The sequence below is a fragment of the Oncorhynchus keta genome, chromosome 19 (genome assembly GCF_023373465.1).
Source record: "Oncorhynchus keta strain PuntledgeMale-10-30-2019 chromosome 19, Oket_V2, whole genome shotgun sequence".
In the NCBI taxonomy this organism is placed as follows: domain Eukaryota; kingdom Metazoa; phylum Chordata; class Actinopteri; order Salmoniformes; family Salmonidae; genus Oncorhynchus; species Oncorhynchus keta.
In genome coordinates, this window is record NC_068439.1 from 1108570 (window position 1) to 1121927 (window position 13358).

The window sequence follows — 13358 nt, forward strand, 5'->3', positions numbered from 1 at the left end:
AGGAGGGGAGAAAAGCACTGGCTGCGCTGAACAGGCGAGGCGCACTGGAGGCCTGGTGCGTGGTGCTGGAACTGGTGGTACTGGCGCGAGGACACGCACAGGAAGCCTGGTGCGGGGAGCTGCTACCGGAGGACTGGTGTGTAGAGGTGGCTCTGGATAGACCGGACCGTGCAGGCGCACTGGAGCTCTAGAGCACCGAGCCTGCCCAAGCTTACCTGGCTCGATGCCCACTCTAGCCCGGCCAATAGGAAGGGCTGGTATGTGTCGCAGCTGGCTCTGCACCCGCACTGGAAACACTGTGCGCTCCATAGCATAACACGGTGCCTGCCCGGTCTCTCTAGCCCAACGGTGAGCACAGGGAGTATGCGCAGGTTTACTACCTGGCATAACTATTCTCCCTTTTAGCCCCCAATATTTTTTTGGGGGTGACTTTCCGGTTTCCAACCGAGTCGCTGTGCTGCCTTCTCATACTCACGCCTCTCCGCTTTAGCAACTTCTATTTCCTCCTTGGGACGGCGATATTCTCCCGGCTGCGCCCAGGGTCCTTTTCCGTCTAATATCATCTCCCAAGACCAGAAGTCCTCATATTGCTGCTCCTCACAATTAACAGGGAGAGTAGGCTCAGGTCTGACTCCTGACTCTGCCACTCTCTCTCTGCGCTTTCCCCGTTACCTACGGTTTTCGCTCTGTAACGCCGTGCTCTCCTTTTCGATTCCATCCGTGTATAGCCCTCTTCGCATTGCTGTAGGGAATCCCAGGCGGGCTCCTGCACTCGCTCTGGGTCATAACGTCCTCCTTTAGATCCTGCCAGTTCACACGCTGCTCGGTCTGTGAATGGTGGGTGATTCTGTAATGAACCTTGTCTGTCGTTTGAAGAGAGTCAGACCGAAATGCAGCGTGTAGGTTACTCATGACTTTTAATAAAGATAAAGCGGTACATGAAATAACGGAAAATACAAAAACAACAAACGAGTGAAACTAATACAGCCTATCTGGTGACTAACACAGAGACAGGTACAATCACCCACAAAATACAACGCGCACTCAGGCTGCCTAAATACGGTTCCCAATCCGAGACAACGAGAATCAGCTGACTCCAATTAGGAATCGCCTCAGGCAGCCAAGCCTAACTAGTCACACCCCTAATAATACACACTCCCAATTAATACAAACCCCAATACGAAATACAACATATAAACCCATGTCACACCCTGGCCTACCCAAACATATAACAAAAACACAAGATACAATGACCAAGGCGTGACAGCATCTAAATCTTAAGAGGGGGGTGAGAAGGATTACTTATCCTATCCTAGGTATTCCTTAAAGAGGTGGGGTTTCAGGTGTCTCCGGAAGGTGGTGATTGACTCCGCTGTCCTGGCGTCGTGAGGGAGTTTGTTCCACCATTGGGGGGCCAGAGCAGCGAACAGTTTTGACTGGGCTGAGCGGGAACTGTACTTCCTCAGTGGTAGGGAGGCGAGCAGGCCAGAGGTGGATGAACGCAGTGCCCTTGTTTGGGTGTAGGGCCTGATCAGAGCCTGGAGGTACTGAGGTGCCGTTCCCCTCACAGCTCCGTAGGCAAGCACCATGGTCTTGTAGCGGATGCGAGCTTCAACTGGAAGCCAGTGGAGAGAGCGGAGGAGCGGGGTGACGTGAGAGAACTTGGGAAGGTTGAACACCAGACGGGCTGCGGCGTTCTGGATGAGTTGTAGGGGTTTAATGGCACAGGCAGGGAGCCCAGCCAACAGCGAGTTGCAGTAATCCAGACGGGAGATGACAAGTGCCTGGATTAGGACCTGCGCCGCTTCCTGTGTGAGGCAGGGTCTTACTCTGCGGATGTTGTAGAGCATGAACCTACAGGAACGGGCCACCGCCTTGATGTTAGTTGAGAACGACAGGGTGTCGTCCAGGATCACGCCAAGGTTCTTAGCGCTCTGGGAGGAGGACACAATGGAGTTGTCAACCGTGATGGCGAGATCATGGAACGGGCAGTCCTTCCCGGGAGGAAGAGCAGCTCCGTCTTGCCGAGGTTCAGCTTGAGGTGGTGATCCGTCATCCACACTGATATGTCTGCCAGACATGCAGAGATGCGATTCGCCACCTGGTCATCAGAAGGGGGAAAGGAGAAGATGAATTGTGTGTCGTCTGCATAGCAATGATAGGAGAGACCATGTGAAGTTATGACAGAGCCAAGTGACTTGGTGTATAGCGAGAATAGGAGAGGGCCTAGAACAGAGCCCTGGGGGACACCAGTGGTGAGAGCGCGTGGTGAGGAGACAGATTCTCGCCACGCCACCTGGTAGGAGCGACCTGTCAGGTAGGACGCAATCCAAGCGTGGGCCGCGCCGGAGATGCCCAACTCGGAGAGGGTGGAGAGGAGGATCTGATGGTTCACAGTATCGAAGGCAGCCGATAGGTCTAGAAGGATGAGAGCAGAGGAGAGAGAGTTAGCTTTAGCGGTGCGGAGCGCCTCCGTGATACAGAGAAGAGCAGTCTCAGTTGAATGACTAGTCTTGAAACCTGACTGATTTGGATCAAGAAGGTCATTCTGAGAGAGATAGCGGGAAAGCTGGCCAAGGACGGCACGTTCAAGAGTTTTGGAGAGAAAAGAAAGAAGGGATACTGGTCTGTAGTTGTTGACATCGGAGGGATCGAGTGTAGGTTTTTTCAGAAGGGGTGCAACTCTAGAAGAGTCTAACCATTTCAAAGTGTGTCCTCAATGATATCACAAACAACAACTTTTTTGACATGATTATAGTTTCATGCCCCACCAAGCATTTTATCACCTTACTTGTGTTAGGAATATTGTGTCATTCTCCACTTTTAGAGAGGGGGCGCTGTTGAGTGGACCCACGGTAACCTGATCATGATAGTAAAGACACGACATATATGACATCATTCATTGTCCTCACTCCTGTGATGTCATTCATTGTCCTCACTCCTGTGACGTCATTCATTGAAATGGTTACATAATGTGAAGTGATGGCTTATTCTTTATTTTATTTCAGAAAAGCTTCTGTTCTTCCGCACTGCAAAGGAGAAGGATATGCGCCTCACCTAAAATTGAAGATATCCAACAGTGATAATCTGGGAAATGTAGTTTTCTCATGCATTCAGGCAATCACCTGTAGACCTACTTAAAGACCTAGTACTAAATTCAATAAAAACAATGCCATTGCTAGTTTGTGTAAATGTTGCACAAAGATCAGCAGTTTATTCTAATCGCGGTGAATATGTCTTGTATTAAAAAACATTTCTATAGTTAGTGTGTGAATAATTTTGTTGCACAAAAATATTTGTTTTGATTTCATTAAAGTAAACCTCAAAGTAATCTTCAATGAGGTGCTTGGGTGTTGTCTTTATGAATAAGATACATGCATTTCAATTGTGCTCTAACACTCGTAAAAATGCCTTTGATTTCATTAAATTAAACCTCGACATCAAGCAATCTTCTCTTTTTTTGTCTTTACATGCATTACAATGGCAACTGCAATGTCTTCCAACTGCAAGAAGGACTCCAGCAATGTCTGAATTTTTACTTTTGAAAAGTGATATATCAACTATGAATACAGTAATGTACCGACACTAAAGTGTAAAAAATACATTTCTAACAGTCTTTTTTAGGCATTCAAGGTGTTGGTCTTATGGAAATAAGGTGAATTCACCAATTTGTAAGTCGCTCTGGATAAGAGCGTCTGCTAAATGACTTAAATGTAAATGTAATGTAAATGAAATCCGTGACGTCAACTTGCATGAGGAACAATAGAGAACAAAATAAGAAATCCCCCGCTTGTGCTGTGTCATGACTAACCTGGACCACCTATTGAGATGTGCCTCTTGTTAAGTAAATGAGTTGTTAATTAAATGAGGTGAAAAGGAGACAAGTGCCATTTTAAAGAAAATAAAAATCACAGTTGGTCCCCTCCTCTCCTGTAAAACTAGTGAATCACAGTTGGTCCCCTCCTCTCCTGTAAAACTATTTGCTCTGAAGTATTAAATGTTATTAAATAAAGCATTTAAGACAAAAAAAAGCCATAAACTGATTACACTTTATTAAAACTATCACAAGTTTTAAGTACAGTGTATCAACTTCTGAGAGACTAGAACTCTCTTATGTGCATTTTAATAAACAGAGTAAACTTTTATGATTCAAGTTGAGTACATTGTGATAAGTATTGTAAATACTCATGTGTCCCTGGGTGGGATCAAACCATGCCTCAATGAACAGTAGAAAGGGTCAAATAAGGTCACCAAAATCATGCTACGGCTATACACAACTGGCCTCCAAAGTGACAGGCGTGGATTCTCAACACTACATTAAACATGACTGAGGGGGAGAGTTCAGGGAGAAGATTGCACAGGGTGCTCCAAGCCCCCAATGAATCATCAGGACATCAGTTCAATAAAAGTTCCTACACTGGGGGGAGTGACAAGAGAGCCCAACAGTTACAGGCTTTTGTATTTCCATTTGTTTTGAGGTTGGACTTTTAGCACGTATAGCATTTTAGCAAGTAAGGCGCACAGATTGTAGTCTCCCCGTTAGTCATTATGTGTTACACCTGTGCTGGCTGCCATCTTGTTAGAGGGAATTTGTTTCACTTGTGTTGGCCCAGGTGCTATTTAGGAATGGCTGGCCCAGTGCTCCAGTGGAGCATGAGAGATGTTGGGGAGAGCTATACTTTCACATTAGCTGAGGTGTGATTTCAAACTCAACCTATATAAGTGTTATAGAAGTCTGACTTTTGGTTTCCCCTGTTTTGCTCCATATTCTTTTTACTCACTATCCTAAGTGGTTGTAGATATCAATTTTAGCTTGCCTTACTAGTGGCTTTCCCAACTTTCAGTGAGCACCCACATGGGTGGCTTTCTGAACCCATTTTTAACCCCTTTCTGTTTTTTTGGGCTGTCAATAATTTCCTTTGTTTGTTCTCTTTTGTTGTGAGCAACATTGCGTTTGTTTTGTGGGAACGTAAAAAAATGGGTGGTCGTCCGGGATTTTGTTTCCCATGAATATGGTAGGCCCTCCAGTCCCCTACTCTGACACTCTGCTGTGCCTCAAACGAGTGTTCAAAATACACTTTTGGGTAGAGTTTGTCACTGACATTGAACTTGAGAGGTTATAAGTTTGGTGAAATAATTTTGAAAGTAGCAGAATCACACAAGCTAATTAAATAAAACCATAGACTTTAAGTAAGAAGCATTTGTGGAAAACCCTACATGGGAGACACTAGACACATGTACAAAGGTGAATCTGCTCGTCATTGCGAAGCATTATGACATCAAGGTGGCATCTGACGATCCAAAAGTAGTAGAGTTGATCGGTGTTGTTTTGGTGGAGGAGGAAATCCTTCCAGAGAGGGAGGTTGATGAAATGGGTCCTATGGGAGGTGGAGTACATCCTGTAGATGTGCAACTAAGGGAGTTAGAACTAAAGGCAAAGTTGGAGCAACACATTTGAGCCCGAGCACAGGGAAAGAGCAAAAGAACAAACGTGCAGCCAGACTATAACAAGAACGTGTGCATGCCATTCGATTTTAAAAGAGATGGAGCTGGAAATACGACAAAGGGAGAGCAATCTGGAAGCACTCCGAATCCAGTCAGGCCATCCTGAGTTTGAGCTTGAAACAACTGACTTGTACCGCCTTTCAATAAAAAGGAGGTGGATGTAGAATACCAGTAAACCTACTCATTCCAGGGTTTTCTTTAATTTGACTATTTTCTACATTGTAGAGTAATAGTGAAGACAACTATGAAATAACATTTATGGAATCATGTAGTAACCAAAAAAGTGTTAAACAAATCTAAATATATTTATTAGCGTTTCTTCAAAGTAGCCACCCTCTGTCTTGATAACAGCTTTGCACACTCTTGGCATTCTCTCAACCAGCTTCATGAGGAATGCTTTTCCAATAGTCTTGAAGGAGTTCCCACATATGTTGAGCACTTGTTGGCTTCATTTCTTTCAATCTGTGGTCTAACTTATCCCAAACCAGCTCAATTGGGTTGAGGTCAGGTGATTGTGGAGGCCAGGTCATCTGATGTAGCACCATCACTCTCCTTGATCAAGTAGCCCGTACACAGCCTTGATGTGTTTTGGGCCATTGTCCTGTTTTAAAAACAAATGATAGTCCTACTGAGCGCAAACCAGATGGGATTGTGTATCGCTGCACAATGCTGTGGTAGCCATGCTGGTTATGTGTGCCTTGAATTCTAAATAAATCACTGACAGGGTCACCAGCAAAGCACCCACCCCACCACGACCTCCATGCTTCACGGTGGGAACCCCAAATGCAGAGATCATCCGTTCACCTACTCTGCATCTCAGACATAACGGTTGGAACCAAACATCTTAAATTTGGACTCTTCAGACCAAATGACAGATTTCCACCGGTCTAATGTCCATTGCTTCAAATCAAATCAAGTTTATTTATATAGCCCTTCGTACATCAGCTGATATCTCAAAGTGCCGTACAGAAACCCAGCCTAAAACCCCAAACAGCAAGCAATGCAGGTGTAGAAGCACGGTGGCTAGGAAAATCTCCCTAGAAAGGCCAAAACCTAGGAAGAAACCTAGAGGAACCAGGCTATGTGGGGTGGCCAGTCCTCTTCTGGCGGTGCCGGGTGGAGATTATAACAAAACATGGCCAAGATGTTCAAATGTTCATAAATGACCAGCATGGTCGATTAATAATAATAATAAGGCAGAAGAGTTGAAACTGGAGCAGCAGCACGGTCAGGTGGACTGGGGACAGCAAGGAGTCATCATGTCAGGTAGTCCTGGGGCATGGTCCTAGGGCTCAGGTCCTCCGAGAGAGAGAAAGAGAGAATTAGAGAGAGCACACTTAAATTCACACAGGACACCGAATAGGACAGGAGAAGTACTCCAGATATAACAAACTGACGCTAGCCCCCCGACACATAAACTACTGCAGCATAAATGCTGGAGGCTGAGACAGGAGGGGTCAGGAGACACTGTGGCCCCATCCGAGGACACCCCCGGACAGGGCCAAACAGGAAGATATAACCCCACCCACTTTGCCAAAGCACAGCCCCCACACCACTAGAGGGATATCTTCAACCACCAACTTACCATCCTGAGACAAGGCGGAGTATAGCCCACAAAGATCTCCGCCACGGCACAACCCAAGGGGGAGGGGTGCCAACCCAGACAGGATGATCACATCAGTGACTCAACCCACTCAGGTGACGCACCCCTCCCAGGGACGGTATGAGAGAGCCCCAGTAAGCCAGTGACTCAGCCCCTGTAATAGGGTTAGAGGCAGAGAATCCCAGTGGAAAGAGGGGAACTGGCCAGGCAGAGACAGCAAGGGCGGTTCGTTGCTCCAGAGCCTTGCCGTTCACCTTCCCACTCCTGGGCCAGACTCAATCATATGACCCACTGAAGAGATGAGTCTTCAGTAAAGACTTAAAGGTTGAGACAGAGTTTGCGTCTCTGACATGGGTAGGCAGACCGTTCCATAAAAATGGAGCTCTATAGGAGAAAGCCCTGCCTCCAGCTGTTTGTTTAGAAATTCTAGGGACAATTAGAAACACACATTACTTGTGTTTCTTGGCCAAAGCAAGTCTGTTCTGATTGGTGTCCTTTTAGTAGTGGTTTGTTTGCAGCAATTTGACCATAAAGGCCTATTTCAAGCAGTCTCCTCTGAACAGTTGATGTTGAGATGTCTGTTACTTGAACTCTGGCATTTATTTAGGCTGCAATCTGAAGTGCAGCTAACAGCTGAACTTATCCTCTGCAGCAGAGGTAACAGTAGGTCTTCCCTGTGGCGGTCCTCATGAGAGCCAATTTCATCATAGCGCTTGATGGTTTTTGTGACTGCACTTAATCTTTGAAAGTTTTTGAAATGTTCCATATTGACTGACCTTCATGTCTTAAAGTAAAGATGGGCTGTCCTTTATATTTGCTTATTTGAGCTGTTCTTACCATAATATGGACTTGGTCTTTTCTACCAAATAGGGCTATCTTCTGTATACTACCCCACTTTGTCACAACACAACCGATTGGCCCAAACGCATAAAGAAATTCCACAAATGTACTTTTAATAAGGCACACCTGTTAATTGAAATGCATTCCAGGTGACTACCTCATGAAGCTGGTTGAGAGAATGCCAAAAGTGTGCAAAGCTGTCAAGGCAAAGGGTGGCTACTGTACTTTGAAGAATCTCAAATATAAAATATTTTGATTTGTTAAACACTTTTTTGGGGTTACTACATGATTCGTCAGGGTAGCCTAGTGGTTAGAGTGTTGGAGAAGTAACCGAAAGGTTGAAAGTTCAAATCCCCGAGCTGACAAGGTACAAATCTTTTCTGCCCCTGAACAGGCAGTTAACCCACACTTCCTAGGCCATCATTGAAAATAAGAATTTGTTCTTAACTGACTTGCCTAGTTAAATAAAGGTAAAATAAAAAATCCATGTGTTTAATTAATAGTTTGTCTTAACTACTAATTTGACATGCTCAAAAATGCAAAATTGACTGGCCTGATGAACACAGGATGGCCGAGCAGTGATAGTTGTACCTTTCCATCACTCGTTGTGTTGATTTCATCATGTCCATTTGTTTGTTTTCTCACTTTTGCAAAGTCACTGTGCATTTGCAATATGGTTCAATGGGCAGGTACCATCACGAATTTGTCAAGTTATAAAAATCCTGCAGGAATGTGAAATTGACTGGCCCGATGAACTCGGGATGGCTGGGCAGTGATTCTGGTTCATCTCAATGGCTCGTTAGGGTTGATTTCAGAATGTCACTTTTGGTGATGGTACCTCACTGTTTAAACATATTGCAAATGGACAAGAGTCACCAGCAAGTCACCGTCCATCAGTCAGATATCATTCTGACACCAAACTGATACAAACTGACACTAAACCCACTTTTTCCAACTCGTTTAGTAGCCAACTATCACATACTTCAGAGATGGCCCAAAATTCACAACGCCTTTGGTTCAAACCATTAAAAAAAACATAAAACACGTAGTTACGTTCTAGCTGCGGGTCCATTTCTTATGTTATGTGTAGGCCTAGCTGAGGCGACCCCGAATCCCAATTTTCGGCTCGATCGGTCATTTGGTGTCCGAGCAAAACCCTAATTGAAAATCTACTTTTTTTCCATGACTTGCTACGGGGTCCTTGAATGAGCTATCGGACAGAAACGTTGGGGTCTGTCTATATGGGCCGAGACGGTCGCAATGCACCTAGTCTTGCGACTCTGGGACATTTCTAAATGTCGCAATTGTGATGCAAAAATGAATTGAAGTCATTGCAAATGTACGAAGCCGTTTCTCGGTCCGAGAACCGTCTAGAGCCACGTATAACTCACCACGCACTATCGACCTGAGGTCTAGAACAGGATTCTAAAGTTTCGGAACTCTAGGTCTGACGGTTCTTTAAAAGTTCCAACAAGGTTAACTAATGCAGGCAGTGTATGTCTCTACGCACCCCAATACGTCCCTCCTTCCAAGTTGTGTGTCTGTGTGATTTAGTTTTTCTTTGAAATTTTATGGGAAAAATGACTGATTTACAGGTCATGGGGGTTTCCTAATCACACATATATGAAGTTTTGGACAGATCTGACTTCTTTAACCCTTCGAAACAGCCCCTAAGACAGCTATTATGGGTCTTCAGGTTGGCACAGGAAGCTATAAGTAAACACCATATCCTCATTGGGGTATGCTTTTACAGAATCCTGAATTAAGTCTATACCATAAAAACTGACTGATTTACACAGGGTTGAATTCACTATTTCTATCAAACTGCAGGTTGGGTATGGATATACACATTTAGGGTGATTTTTAACCACTTCCGGTTGGTCCAGGATGCTTAGAATCAACACAGGTAGACCTCATAGTGGCCTGATGGACTGTCATCGAAGACTGGTTCATAACCCACATAGGCTTCAGGTTGAATTTAGGGGTGCAGGCAATGTATTCCTATGGGGAGAGATGTCATTGTAATCTGTGAGATCAAAAAACCCTGTTTTACGGTCAAGGTTAGGCTTGCACAGATCGGGAGGACCTCAGGATCATACCTGAGGTCGAATTGTGCTTCTCGCCCTAACGGTTCTCTCACTGTCACCCAAAAGCAAATGACATTTTGGGCCTACTTCTTTTCATGGTCGCTGCACTCAGAGCGAGCTACGGTCAAGCGGGGCATCTCGTTGAACTCTGCACGGCCTAGAGAATATGGAAATGCCATTGTAGGCTCTGTGTGTCACTCCATCCTTGCTGTGTGTGTGTGTGTGAGAGAGAGAGCTTTTCTTTGACATCTGTTGGGGGAAATGACTGACTTACAGTTCATGGGGGTTGCCTAATCATACATATGAAGTTTTGAAAAGATGTGACCTTTTTAACCCTTGGAAACAGCCACTATGACACCATTTAAGGCACTTCCGGTTGGCACAGGAAGCTATGAATAAACTCATATCCCGATTGGTGTATGCCTTTACAGAATCCTGAGTTATAGGTCTTTACGTTAAGAACTGAGTTATTTAAGTAGGGTTCAGTGAGTGTGTGTTATTTCAGAAAATCATAGAAAATCACAGCAATCTCGCAGAGCTCCGCAGCACACTTTAAAAAGATTCGTATGAACACCCTGCAACTGGATCTGTAACTGTTTTTTTTAAAAACACTTATATTTGAATATCACCAATTTGACATTGTACGATTTCTCTTAAATGTAGATAGATAAATGGCTGGTTCTTTTTTTATTGACACCGGAGGCTCCTTGACTTTGACGTGAAGCAGAACAATTATTGCTCTATTTTCATTTTGGACCTTTAATCCCAGAAAAATGGCCATAACTCAAAAACCGTTGAGGCTTAGACGCCATATTTTTCGGGGCCAACTGCCTATTATGCCAAACCTACGCTCACCAAGTTTCGGCTTCAAAATATTTTCAGTTTTGGAGATAAGGCCACGTCGTGATTCGTGATGTTTTGTACATTTGCAATATGATTGCTTATGCCCTCTTGTGGGATTTACCGGGACAGCGGAAAATGACAAATTTGATAATTTTGTAAAACGGAAACCGAATGTCCGTTTGACTTCCCGGTAGATCCGGCCCTGCCGCACGGCCCGACGCTGTCCGCAAATTTTACAAACGTTTTTGGACGTCTAGTAAGGGACCGTACATTTGCTATATGGACTTTCTCACTAACCATATGGCGAATGTCAAAATGTTCCCTTAATGTAACTGGCATATTTTTGTGAGATGGGGTTAAGAAAATGATCTATGAATTCAGCTGCAGGAGATGACTCACTACCACAATCGGAGACGATGGGTCTTCCCATGGGGATCCGAAAGGGGACGTCCACGTCTCTGGTATTTTGTGAATTTTTGGTAAGAGGTAAAAGAGTCTCTGTCTCGGTATATCAGGTCCATCTAACTATTCTTTCTGTCTATGTGAGATTAATTTATTTTTATAAAGGTCCGCTATAGTCTGTCTCACTAGTGTCTGTCTGCATCTGTGTGGAAGTCGGGATGGGAGTGTCGTGTTGTCTTTTGGAAAGTTGGCGATTGGCTTCCAAGAGATATTGCTGATGATCTATTATCACTATCTTGGAGCCTTTGTCTACTGGTTTAATTGTTATGTTTATTTTGTCTTAGCCTGGTTATAGCTAGTCTTGTGTAATGTTATGTGAAGTTGTAATGGTAGCGCTATGCAAGTCTCTAATACTCTGTATTGGTTTTAGTAAGTTTTCTAATTGGTTGTGATAGTTTCTTTAGTGGGGGTTCCCATTTAGATCTTTCAGTGACTGGTTGGGTAATAATCAGTAGTGTAGTCAAAATGCTCTATTAACTTGAGGTTTCTATGAAACCTATGGATGTCCCTTTGCAGGTCCCCATAGTCCGACCGCATCTGTGTCAGGACAAACGCCAGTCCCCCCTCCAGCAGCCGAGTCTCAAAGGGACAGAACAAATACTGTGGAGAGAGATCCATACTGTTAGGGCAGCCCCTCCACCAACACACTATGTGCGTACCCTCTTCTACCACTTTAGCTGAGTTGCCCAATGTTTCAGTGTTTTGGTTGCTGTAGCTGGTGTCCAATGTATGTAGTCATGATTTTCAGTGATGAATTCTGAATAGTCTATTTCCAGTAGGGCATTGTAATGTGTAGTGATCTGTGTTTGTTTCAATATGTCCTTCTGTTGACGTGAGGTTGGGTGAGATGATGATGATTGGCCAGTAAGTTGGCGGCATTGGGGTACATGACTGTGGCTTTGTTGTGGAGTATGTGTAGTTGGCTTATGGGTGTTGAATTCCTTTCCGTTTCTTTGTTATTTATCTCCAGAGGCAGCACAACCACCTTGGTGTTTGGGGGTGGACATGGCCAAAACCCAGTAATGTGATGAAATTGTGCTCCTGAATAACTATCTATCTGAATGTGTTATACTAAGGTTAGAATCTCCTACAATGGTGATCATTTTATGTGAAGTTATATCATATGTCTTTCTTGTACTCAATTTTTGTCTGGTTGGTCGGTACAATAATCGGGGAGATGGTAGAGATTTTGTGGTGGAGTGTCTGGGTATAGGTAGGGGAGAGTCTAACCATTGGCCAAGAACCAATCTTTTTCCTTGCACCCAAGATAAGTGGGGTGGGTACCATGTTTCCAATATGTGGAGAGTATTGGAGATGTTTCAGAGGGGAAATTGAGTTCAAGACTCACCATGGGCTCTTTTGGGACGGATCACTTGGGCCTCAATCGTAACCATCTTTGGCTGTGGTATGTGAGTTTTCAACTACGGTAGATTGTAGGGGTGGGAAGTCTTCTATTAACTCAAAATGAATCATGAATGGGTGAGTTGGGTTAAGAACCAAGGATTCAGTACTAAGAATAGAGACCAGGGGCCAAGGTCAGAGTGATGGTCTAGAAGGTAAGGTTAGGTATGAGGGTCTAGGGGTTAGAGTTAGGTCTCAGGGGTTAGGATTAGGTATGAGGGTCTAGGGATTTAAGGTTAGGGTTAGGAATTAGGGTTAGGATTTAGGAGCTGGCGGTTAGGGTTGGGGTTAGGGTCATGATTAGAGTACAGGTCAGGGTAAAATTAAGATTAGGTATGGGGGTCTAGAGATTAGGGTTAGGCATGAGGGTCTCGGGGTTAAAATCAAATCAAATCAGATTTATTTGTCACATACACATGGTTAGCAGATGTTAATGCGAGTGTAGCGAAATGCTTGTGCTTCTAGTTCCGACAATGCAGTAATAACCAACAAGTAATCTAGCTAACAATTCCAAAACTACTACCTTATAGACACAAGTAAGGGGATAAAAAAGATGTACATAAAGATATATGAATGAGTGATGGTACAGAGTGGCATAGGCAAGATACAGTAGATGG